Genomic DNA, 13,045 nt, shown 5'->3' on the forward strand with positions numbered 1-13,045 from the left:
AAAGTATTGCAGCTTCAGCTTTAGCATCAGTGCTTCCAGTGAACACCCAGGACTGATCTCCTTTAGAATGGACTGGTTGGATCTCCTTGCAGTCGAAGGGACTCTCAAGAGTCTTCTCCAACACCACAGTTCAAAAGCATCAATTCTTCGGCACTCAGCTTTCTTCACAGTCCAACTCTCACATCCATACATGACCACCGGAAAAACCATAGCCTTGACTAGACGGACCTTGGTTGGCAAAGTAATGTCTCTGCTTTTTAATGTACTATCAAGGTTGATCATAACTTTCCTTCCAAGGAGTAAGCGTCTTTAATTTCATGGCTGCAATCAGCATCTGCAGTGATTTTGGAGCCCAAAAAAATAAAGTCTGACACTGTTTCCACTGTTTTTCCATCTATTTCCCATGAAGTGATAGGACCAGATGCCATGATCTTTGTTTTCTGAATGTTGAGCTTCAAGCCAACCTTTTCACTCTCCTCTTTCACTTTCATCAAGAGGCTTTTGAGTTCCTCTTCACTTTCTGCCATAAGGATAGTGTCATCTGCATATCTGAGGTTATTGATATTTCTCCCAGCAATCTTGATTCCAGCTTGTGCTTCTTCCAGCCCAGCGTTCCTCATGATGTACTCTGCATATAAGTTAAATAAGCAAGGTGACAATATACAGCCTTGACGTACTCCTTTTCCTATTTGGAACCAGTCTGTTGTTCCATGTAGAGTTCTGACTGTTGCTTCCTGACCTGCATACAGGTCAGGTGGTCTGGTTTTCCCATCTCTTTCAGAATTTTCTACAGTTTATTGTGATCCACACAGTCAAAGGCTTTGGCATAATCAATGAAGCAGAAATAGATGCTTTTCTGGATTGACATTTACTATATATAAAATAGATAACTATTAAGGACCTACTATATAGCACAAGGAACTCTGCTCAGTACTCTGTAATGACCTATGTGGGGATAGAATCTGAAAAGAGTGGATATATGTATATGTATAACTGATTCACTTTGCTGTACACCTGAAACTTACACAATGTTGTTAATCAACTATACGCCAATAAAAAATTTTTAAAAAGAAAAGAAACTGGCCAAGGCTGAGGACCTGAAGCACAGGGTTAATCAATTCCAAAGTAATCATTTAAAGAGAGCATTTTAGAAATTCATTATGCAGAGTACTTACTGTTTTAAATAAACTTTTGAGATATTGTTTAGTAGCATTTTGCATTTAGAGATCTCTTTGTTGCTGATGTTATTCTTCAATGCCATAAATCCCTGCAGATATAGATCACCTATTGCCTTGGGACTCAACACCCAAGAAATCGAGCTATTAATGAGACATACCAAGCAAAATACTGTATTCTGCCTTTGCCTTTAGAGCAAAGTTAAAGGCAAGGAGCAATTCTTCCCTGGTGGCTTTGTGGTAAAAAATTTGCCTGCAATGCAGGACACATGGGTTCTATCCCTAGGTCAGGAAGAACCCCTGGAGAAGGAAATGGCAACCCACTGCAGTATTCTTGCCTGGGAAACCCCGTGAACAGGGAAGCCTGGCAGGCTGCAGTCCATGGGGTCTCAAGGGTTGGATACAACTTAATGGCTAAACCACCACCACAACCACCAAGGCAGGAAGCACATCTCACCTCTGGATTAGATTTGATCCTTTGGCTACTGCTGCTGCTGCAGCTGCTAAGTCTCTTTAGTCGTGTCCGACTCTGTGCGACCCCATAGACGGCAGCCCACCAGGATCCCCCGTCCCTGGGATTCTCCAGGCAAGAACACTGGAATGGGTTGCCGTTCCTTATTCCAATGCATGAAAGTGAATAGTGAAAATGAAGTCGCTCAGTCGTGTCAAACTCCTAGCGACCCCATGGACTGCAGCCCACCAGAGTCCTCCATCCATGGGATTTTCCAGGCAAGAGCACTGGAGTGGGGTGCCATCACCTTCTCCTTTGGCCACTGAGGTTACTCTAATATGATGAGTAGAAGAAGGAAACATTTCATGATCCATAGTGAATTAAATGTGGGTACTTGACTCATTGAAGTCAAGTACCCACACCCTACTGGGACAAATGTCCCCATGCCATCATAGGAGATGGAATATATAAGCCTACAAAAGTAGAGGGAGCCCCTTATAGACCAATATAGACCATGCAAACAAGGGCTTCAGCTCAGGTCCCCAAACAACCTTCATTTGCACTCAGCATCTCCAGGCCAGGTAGCTATACATCAGGCTCACCTGGAAGGACCCCAACCCAGCAATGAGACCTGGATCAAAGAATATGTCCTCTGGATGCCACAGCCTTTGTTATTGGAAACCCCAGGCCAGAAAGGGAACCAAAACTACTAATTAGGAACACAGCATCATGTCAGGAAACCACATGTGACTTGGGAGGTTTCTACTGGGAGGGTTCTAGTTGAGAGAAAACTCAGTCCAGTAAGGGGAGGGTAGGGGGGAAGGAAGACACATCCAAGGGAAGAAAGGGACCAAAACAGGGCCAGCCAGTTGTCCTTGGCTCCAGGTCCTGATGGTCAGTGTCTCTTCGTAGCCAGAAACAGTTCTTCAAGGGCTAGAGCTGGGCTGCCACACAGGAGAGCAGAGGAGGCTGGGACCATCCTTCTGACCCCTGTTGCCTGGAAGGGAATAAAAGCCCGAGTTGGGCTAGTGGTAAAAGAGTCTCCCTACCAATGCAGGAGACATAAGAGATGGGGGTTTGATCCTTGAGTCGGCAAGATCCCCTGGAGGAAGGCATCCAACCCACTCCAGTATTCTTGCCTGAAGAATCCCATGGACAGAGGAGCCTGGCTGGCTACAGTCCAGGGGGTCACAAAGAGTCGGACACAACTGAAGCAACTTAGCATGCATGCACATGCACGCAATGAGGTTTCTGTCCATATCAAATCTTCTTACTTTGTAAACTTCCTGCTGGCATTTCCTGGTTGTGTCTGGCTCCTGTCTGTAAGACAGAGACTGTAAGGTCTCTGGAGAACATGCCTTATCTAAATAATAATAGCTTCCTCTTGTTGAGCTCTCATTGTGTGCTAGGAGTTGTTTCAGGTATTTTACCTTAAGTTGTCTCAATGCTTCCCTTCAATGCCATTTTATATCTCAGAACCCACAGCTCAGACCATACTTAGTTGTCAGATTGCACACCAAATTAAGTGGCATAACTAGCACACAAATACAGGATGTCAGATTCTGAAGCCATTTGCTAAATGTTTGCCAAATTCACTGGACTTGTTCCTATTGGATATGAAATATGAATATAGCTAGCTTCCAGTTTGCACTGATTGAAAATAATCCTCAAGTGATTATTCAAAATTCATCAACATTTGACCTCAGAATATACTTTTGGTCATATATTGGAACCATATGTTTGTACATGAGTGTATTTGTTATTCTAGGAATTTACAACTCTAAGCAAATAAAGATACTCAGTTCAGTTCAGTCGCTCAGTCGTGTCCGACTCTTTGCGACCCCATGAATCACAGCACGCCAGGCCTCCCTGTCCATCACCAACTCCCGGAGTTCACTCAAATTCATGTCCATCGAGTCGGTGATGCCATCCAGCCATCTCATTCTCTGTCGTCCCCTTCTCCTCCCACCCCCAATCCCTCCCAGCATCAGAGTCTTTCCAGTGAGTCAACTCTTTGCATGAGGTAGCCAAAGTATTGGAGTTTCAGCTTTAGCATCAGTGCTTCCAGTGAACACCCAGGACTGATCTTCTTTAGAATGGACTGGTTGGATCTCCTTGCAGTCCAAGGGACTCTCATGAATCTTCTCCAGCACCACAATTCAAAAGCATCAATTCTTCAGTGATCAGCTTTCCTCACAGTCCAACTCTCACATCCATATGTGACCACTGGAAAAACCATAGCCTTGACTAAACGGACCTTTGTTGGCAAAGTAATGTCTCTGCTTTTTAATACGCTATCTAGGTTGGTCATAACTTTCCTTCCAAGGAGTAAGCGTCTTTTAATTTCATGGCTGCAGTCAGCATCTGCAGTGATTTTGGAGCCCAAAAAATAAAGTCTGACACTGTTTCCACTGTTTTTCCATCTATTTCCCATGAAGTGATGGGACCAGATGCAATAAAGATACTAGAGGAGCTCAAAATTATGAGTCTTGTGATTGATTTTCCTGCTAGAACTTCTCCCTACAGAGAGATAAATCTCAGGCCTGCTTCTCTTCTCCATCTGAGTCCTCTCCACTTTTTACTTTCATCCCTGAGCTCCCCCAAGCTTCTAGATTCACACATTCTACCGTTTATTTGACATCTGCACTTAGTTAATGGCATCCTGGACAGCATCCACAGTGGAACCCTGTGTTCCACCACCTCCCAACCTGTTCTCCCAGTCTTCACCGTCTCAAGAATGACATCATCACTACCTACAACTGCTGAAATCAAAACTTAGAAGTCATCCCTGATTCCTTTTGCTCTCCTTGCACATCCTATTCATTGACGATTCTTGTTGGTTCCTCCTCTGACATACATCCTGTATCTCATCTAAGCTATGATCTCTTTAGTGGCTTCACAGAAGCCTTAGTCTTCTTATCTACAAAGTGAGCAGCCCAGCTGGTTTATTTACCAAAATTATATTTTGATTGTCAAACTGTTAAGAGAAATAATGTCTTCCAGGGATAGCCTTGATCAGTAGACTCAGTAGGTCCTTTCCAGTTCTGTGATTCTGATATAAAATTTAAGATGCCATTCATTCCATCACCAAAATATTTCCTGGTCTATCCACTAATTCACTGTGGCAAAATTTCCCTCCTGGGGAAATCATTTACCTATTTTAAATGAGGTATACATTTTTTGCCTTTCTGATGACAACTGTTTAAAAAAACAATAAAACTTTAAGAAGATAATATAAGTTTATCATTTTTACATTAAAAACAAGAGCTCAAGGTTAACTCATTTGACAAGAATGTATTTTTTTTTAATGACATAGATTGTCTCAAAGCAAACTGTGCAATCACTAACTGCCTTAGCAGCATTAAATAAATTCCTCTTCTGTGAAGTATCAGGAACTGTTTATTTCTCCATGCCCTCAAAGGCAATCTGGATTTTCAGTTAGCCCTCACAGAGGTGGACTGAATGAGAGCTGCAGTCCCTGGTAGATTAATTATAATTTTTTTTCAAATATTTTGAATACACTCTTCCAGTTATGCAATCAACCTTAAAAAGTAGATCTTAAAATCTTGGAGCCTATAATGCTTTGGGTCTGTTTATATAAGAGAGAAAGAGAGAGAGAGAGTGTGTGTGTTTGTGTGTAATCTTGCCCGGGATTCCTCAGAGATCTGCTGCTGGTCTGTGTGAACTGACCGGCCTCAAGCAACACTGCAGAAATACAGATAGCACAGCACCAAAGCAATGATCTTTTATATACATTCCTGGGAAATGTAATCCTTGTGGTTTCCAATCTCATTTCTCTTAGGATACAGATATGAGTAAATTTTACTTTGAAAAAAACTCCGGCACTTTGGTTTATGTTAAGATTAATTTAAGATGCATAAAGAGATTCAAGTCATTTGAGATCAATATTTACCAAATTAAAATCTCCATTATACTGCATATGACTTAATTAGTGCCTCGATTCTAACTTAATTGTGACAAGTCCTTCTGTTTACATTTCTGAGATTAAACATCACCTCCTCTTTTGAAGGACAGCTGGCTCCAAGTTGGTTGGGTTCCCACTCCCTCCTTCTTTACCTTTTTTTCCTCATTGATTAAACAAATAAGCAAAAACATGGTTCAACTTCCAGCCCAGCTGTTAAAGAAATATAAATTCTTATTGACAATTAAACAAATAAATATCTGCACAGTCTACTCAATTCAAAATTTGCAGGAGTGGATGGTGCAGTGGTGGAGTGAGGGGTGAGGTCACAGTGTGCCTGATAATTTAATTTTACGGCATTAGTAAGGGAGAATACTTCCTGGTTGTTCTGTCAGTTACATAAGAAGCTACAAATTGATGGTTCAAACTTTAAAAACAATGGAAGTAATTAACTTACACTCCATGACTTTCCATTAGACAGCTCTTGGCTAACTAAGGCTACCTACAAAAATACTATAAGAAAAATGGATCTCTCCCTGGGATGCTGGGCCCATTAGTTGGTGTGTTCAATGAGACAGCATCTTCTTGAATTAAATGGGTTACTATTCAGAGTGTGATGGATTACTACTCAGCTTCCTACATAACTGAGAGGGGCAACTTTAATCAAGGAGAGAGGTTGATTTCCAGTCTCTGTTTGCGAAGAATGGAGATAATTCTCTAAAAAGAAAGACCAGTTTGAAGCAACTTGGAGTCATGGTTAATAGAGCAGGATACAGCTGTGGTCAGATACAATGAAGGAGAGAGAAAGTCAGTTTGAAACTGTAAGTACAGGTTAAACTCCCTGTGGTTAGGTGGTTTTTTGGGGCTGTGACTTCGGGTTTACATGACTCTCTATGGAGTATAGAAGAAGGTGTTGACTAAATCACAAACTGAAGGCAATAAAGCTGAAATCTCAAAGTTCCAACACACATATGTTTGCTTCAACCTTTCTCCTGTAGATCATGAGTCCAGACCCCCTTTATTTTCTTCATTAAATCCTGAATATTTTCATCCTTAGTTTTACCCATAAAATTGCTGTGAAGCCTAGCAGTTTCATCCGAGGAGGCAGTGGGCATATTGGTTAAAATCAGAAACTCAAGTTTGAACCTGTTTTTACGACTTTCTAAGTTGTGTAAACTTTTTGAGCTTCAACTTCCTCATCTTTAAAATAGAGGTGATAACCCTGTGCTTACCTTGTAGAATTAAATGTCTGACACATATTCAATGCATGGTAGGTATGCAAGGGTAACTTGAAAGTACTCTTTCTCCCTCCAATCAGTTCTTCATTTAACAGCCACAGAATTGGCTGAGAACACCTAGAGAGAAGATTGAGACCCAGAGAGAAGCAGCAGCTAGAATAGTGCTTTTGAACCGAGAGGCAGAGCATGGCGCTGCCTGAACAGACCCTCCTGTGGTTTCCTATCACACCTAGAGTGAAAGCAAAGTCTTCAAACGTCCTCTGAGATCTGCACTCCCTCTCAGCCTTTCTGATTTCACATCCTCCCACCCTGTCTCCCCCACTCCCACTGCTCTAGCTACTTTTTTCTCCTTGTCATTGCTCTTTAAACGTGCCAACCATCCCTTCTGCCTTGGGGACTTTACATCTGCTGCTGCTTTTGCCTGAAACTCTTTCTTCCTAAATCTGTTGGCTTGTACCCTCACTGCCTTCAGTCCTCTGTTTAAATGCTTTGCCAGAAAGGCCTTCTCCCACCGCTTCGGGGGTTGGGGGGAAGGTACCTCCACTCTCCATTCCCTTACCCCATTTTTCTCATAACTCTAATAATGACCTAATATTTAAATCTGCCTATTTTTTGTATTTATTTGTTTCCTCCTCTAGGAGTTACTGTGACTTAGGTCCCAAACTTGGATTGGTAGTCAGGAAAGCGCCTAGCCTCGCTAGGAATCAGAAGTTCAGAAGGTAGATGGAGCTCTAGCTACAAAAACATCTCTGAGGTTAAAGGTTAGTCAGATTGGGACTGCAATGGGTTTTATCCTTTGGTAGGACTTCCCTGGTGGCTCAGAGGTTAACGCATCTGCCTCCAATGCGGGAGACCTGGGTTCAATCCCTGGGTCGGGAAGATCCCCTGGAGAAGGAAATGGTAACCCACTCCAGTATTCTTGTCTGGAGAATCCCATGGATGGAGAAGCCTGGTAGGCTACAGTCCACGGGGTTGCAAAGAGTTGGACACGACTGAGCGACTGAACAAAACAGAACTAGGAGTTAAGCTTCACTGGGGCAGTATCCATTTTACTTGCCACTACGTTCCCAGAGCCTGGAATCAAGCATGACACACAGTAGATGCTCAGTAAATCTCTTTGAACTGAATAAGTAAATACCAGAAAAGGCAAATTTTCATGGATCACTGTAAGCTTTGGTGTGCATTAGAATCACCTGGGATGCCCATTTCTGGGCCCATTTCCCAAAAATCTGATTCACTGGGTCAGAGGTGGGTTCAGGGATCTTCATCTTACAGGGCATCTCAGGTGACTCTGAAGCAAACAGACCAGATTTCCAGAAACATTACTGGAGATGTAGAGCCGATGTATCACAGTAATAAAAAGAGCCCATGTCATAACTATCCATTATTTTTAATGCATCAGAGTACCTGGTTAAGCAAACCTTGACATTTCTTTTAGCGAGAGCTGTTTGTTTAAAAGTTGCCAAGCAGCTCTCTAAGAGAGAATGGAGTAAATCTTTGTTCTGAGAAGACTTATTTGAGTGGTCCCTTTTTGGTCCTTAAAGCCTGTAGACATGTATTGACCCAGGAGAGGGTGGGTAACAGAAACATTTTTTTAGGCTTAACAAACGCTGCTCTCCCTTACAGAGGTTATGCAGAGGTTCATGTTATCAGAGCTTCTCTGAGGGTAAAGTTTCCAAGGTCTGCTTAGTTTTTGCTGTACCTAGCAGCATGCAAAACTTCCCCAACCAGGGATCAAACCTCGGTCCACTGCAGTGGAAGCGCAGAGTCTTGATCCCTGGACCACCAGCAAAGCCATAAGGTCTGCTTTTGGGAGAGGACACCATGGGGCTCCAAATGTGAACTTTTAGGGAGGAAAGTGGGGCATGGTGGGTCCTAGAACCCATACTGGAGCCTGAGCTGTCCAAAGGGGACAGGAGGGGTGGAGAGAGGAAGACTTGATCTGAAAGCTCAGACTGAAGTCCTCCCCACTCTCCATCCCATGATGTCCAGCTCCTTGGGAACAACTAAGCATTGAATACAAAGTTATAACTTTGGGAGCCTGAGTCATGACCCCCTTGGCCAAGTCTAACCCCTGAGGAATTTTGTCCTTCTTCAAGAATCACTTTGACTTCGTGCCAGACTTGGTACAAACGCGTTTGTTTTCTTTTTGTGTGGCCCATCCCAGCATATAGTTGCTCAATTTGCCTTTAAAAGGATTGGAGAAAGGACTCTGAACCTCTGCAACTCCCCTCACCGCCGCCCCCCCTAGCCTTGGTTAGAGAGGTTTGATGGCACGAAGTAAACCATTCCTAGTTGAAATGTCCAGTTCATTTAGCTTGGTAATAAGAAACAGTCTTTTCTCTGTGCTGGCTTTCTCATCTTATTATCATTCCTGCCAGGTGATGTGAATATTGTGGTTCATTCTATTTGTTTGTGCCCTGTAGTATTTTTAAACAAATGATGTAAATTTAAGAAATCTAACTATCAGATCACATTGTCGCCACCCTAGAATCATTCTTTTGAAATCAATAGCAGCCTTGTCTGTGCGTTGGTGTGTATTTTCCAAGAGAGCTACAGCAGTTTCCAAACGTCACCACTTTCCTTTGCATTTTAATCTTCCGCACTGTAAACTCCTTGGCTGCGTGCTGGGTGAGTGTTAACATGAAGGAAAAGCTGGAAAATTTGATACTGGGGTCCTTCACTCCCATCCAGACACCTAGGGTACACGTGCCTGTGAGCGCACACACACACACACCATAAACGGTAGAGAGCCCTGTGCTTAAAAGAGAAGTCAGAGTGGTTCTTCCAGGTTTTCTAATCAAGGCTCACTTGCCTTCATTTGGTTGGACAGGAACCTGGAGCTCACAGGACATCTTTGACTAACACAATCAGTAACACGGTGAAGAGCCACAGAAATAAGACTTGTACTCAAAGCTCCTAACCGAGACTAAATTTTCTCTCTCTTCTTTTTAAGCAGCTATTATTCACTGAGGACTTGCTAAGTATTGTGCTTAGTGCTAAACACTATGTTTAGTGCTCTTCATGCATTATCACATTCAGCCTCTCCCCAAAACTTGTGATATTATTATTTATATTTTATAGATTGGAAAGCCAAGGCAGGGCCCTGAGGCTTAGGATCTTTCCCAAGCTCACAGTGGCAATAAGTAGCAGAGCTGAAGTTGGAACCCAGATCTACTGTGCTCTTAACCATCGCATAACACTGCCCTTATGCTACTGTCTTTAAGACAATACAATCCAGAAGCATTGGATTTGGAGTAAGAAAGCTTTGCTCAAATGCCAGCTCTGCCTCCAAATGTAAACTTGGGCAAGTAATTTGAGCTTTTTGATTTCATCTCTGTTTTTCCTGTCTATAAAATCCCACTAGGATTGTTGAGAGGTTCACCTAAAATAATGTATTGAAAATCATTTTGCAAACTGAGTATGCTCTCGAAGACATGATTACGATCATCGAAGCCCGTGGTCCCATGGTACTATTGCACCATGTCACTTTCCCTTTGTTTGAATTGTTCATGAGCCTGGTGGCTAGATTTCACATCAAAGGGAACAGTCCCAAGGGTTGTGAATCTGGGGTCAAGCTGTACGTGTTATAGTGTGGGTTTTGAGTCTGTGCAGCAGACTGCCCAGAGCAATGTCTGCAAGGAAGTCACTGTACCTTTACAGGAAGGAGAAGTGAAAGACTCTCAGTGCCTCTGTAACTTTATAGAGTAGTGATTCTTTCTAAGCAGAGCTCACACCACACTGTTTACAGTCTTTGAAGAGAGTGATAATGTGTGCCAAGATGTCAGCGCAACCAGAGACATCCTTACCATTGTAAGAATACATCAACATAGAAATTATAAACAATATTTGCTTTATGATTTGTGAGTTTTGCTCTCCAGCTAACAGATTCTCATAACCTTTCACCCCAGCCCCCCAGAAAAATTAACCTCTATTTCATTTTAGTTTTGAATGAATATAAGAGCAAATTTCAGCATTCTAGTGTCTATTGAAAAACATTTCCAGATTCCATTTTGGTTGGGAATTACCCACCATTCCTCCAACCTGAAGTCTAAGTGCCAGGAGCTCTCATGGAGTTATGACTTGAGCCTTTCCATGTTAGAACTGGTAGCACATCAGTGACTACCTCCTGTGAAGGGTTTGCTGGAGAGTGCTAGATCAGGTCTTCATAGACATAAGAAAGCAGAAAATTGAGGCAATAAGCCAAATAATTGAAGCTGGAAAATCTAATCTTTTCATTTATCAGTTACGCAGAGAATGCTTTTAGACTTCCCCTTGACTTCTTATTGCATTGTTTTGGAATATTTGTACTATAAAGACAAATTCAGTTTGATGAAGAAATAAAAAGAAAAAAAGGAGGGTATTCTGAAAGTAAAAGACAGAATATATCTGGTATTTGTTATGTTGACTCCCTGACTCCATGCAGAAAGGATGATTTGAAATCAAAAATATGTTTGGAAAAATCAGAAGCCAGTTATTGGTGTACATACAGAGGCATAAATACTATCCTCAAGAGAATCCTTAATTTTTACTTTTCACATGGAGCAAAGGAGCTTTTTCTAAATCTTGAGCTTGACAGTAGTAGGCCTATGTCTAGCTCCATAGTTTAAGCTGCTTCTGGGGCCTTGGCCAGAGGTTTGACTCCCAAGTAAATAAATAAGATTTGCTGATCTAGGACCTCCACCATCAGTTCTGACTCCCATCAGCTGTCTTGATATTCCTGATGCTTCATTACAAAAAAAGATGGATGCATGCTGCATGCACTCAACCAGTCCTAGAAATGCATGCACTACGGACTCAATGTTGTCTTCATTACAAAAAAGGCCCTTTAGGATACCTCTCAGATCTGCCGATCTTAAGAAATGAAAATGAAATAAATTGTAATCAGTAGAGAATCATCATTTAGACTTATTGATTAACCTACAGCTTGATGTTACAGCATTTGGGGAAATTTTGACCTTTCAGAAGCCTCTTGGCAAAATGATAGGTGAGGTGGAGTTTTCAGGAATGGATGGGAAAGGTGGATCGCTGATCTGTGTGTTGACTTGAAAGCTATTTTAGATAAATTTGAATGCTTTGGACAGCATATACTGCAAACACCAACCCAAACTGACTTCAACAATAGGGGCATTTATTATTTCACATAACAGGAAATCCAAAAACAAGTGGGTACCGGATGGGACATGTCAGGTCTCTGTTTCATGTCTCAATGGCTCCCTTTGCTGTGCCCAAACCCTGTATCAGCCTTACACTTGTCCTAGAGCAGGATGGCTGCCACCTTGCCAATTTCATATCCAAACATGACAATATCCTCAGGAAGAAGAATCTGCTGCTTCTTGCCCTTCTTTATTGGAAGCAAGGAGATCTTTCCCCAGATCCCTTCTGTAGACATCCCACCTACTCCTGGGCATAATTGGATCACATGCCTTGTCCTAAATGAATCAGTGAAACTCCTTTGATTAGTTTGAACAGAGTTTGCTCCTGGAGCCCACCCCCTGAGTCACATCAGGGAGAGAGACATGACTGAGCCAAAGCAGGGTTCTACCAGGAAGGAGAGAAGAAGAAGGGATGGATCAACCAGGTCTGCTACGGAAAACCTGGTTTTCCCTGAGTGTGAAGAAAGCATCACCACATGCTCCTCTCTCTCCAGACAACATTACTCACAGTTTACTCTGCAGAATTTTCTATCAGATTTTTATGTGAAGCATCATTTTTCTCTGGCCTCGTGCTCCAATCTTGTTTCTTTTCTCCTTAACAGAGACCACAATGGAAATCCTACTATAAAAACACTCGAGTGCTATCAAAAGGATCAGACCATATAAGGTGCTAGGGACCTTTTTATTTTAAATAAGAAACAAAACTATTTATACTTTTACAAGGAGTCTGCCCTATTTTAGTAAATATTTGGCAAAGCTTCTTGATTAAAAGAGCAAGCTAACCCTCGTTCTGCAGGGTTGTTTTTGCCATAACTGAAATCGTTCATTAATTTTCTGAAAATAGAAGCAGCAAGTGTGTGTTCTTCTGCACTGTGACTTAAGTGGCGCTTACTTGTGATTTGTTTTAAGCTGGATTTACTCAGGAGTAACTGGTCAGGTGTCTGTTAAACCTTGGTCCTAATCAGACCCCGTTCCGAGTCACAATCACCAAATGGTACAACTGGAAAATAATCTCCTGGCTGATGGAGCAAAGACACATTAATCTGGCCCTGAAGAGTGCACTGTGTTTGACAATGTATTTCAAACTAGATTTCAGAGGTCCT

Source organism: Moschus berezovskii, chromosome 4 (assembly GCF_049115385.1).
Source record: "Moschus berezovskii isolate FMDL1 chromosome 4, NW_MosBer_1.0, whole genome shotgun sequence".
Classification (NCBI taxonomy): Eukaryota; Metazoa; Chordata; class Mammalia; order Artiodactyla; family Moschidae; genus Moschus; species Moschus berezovskii.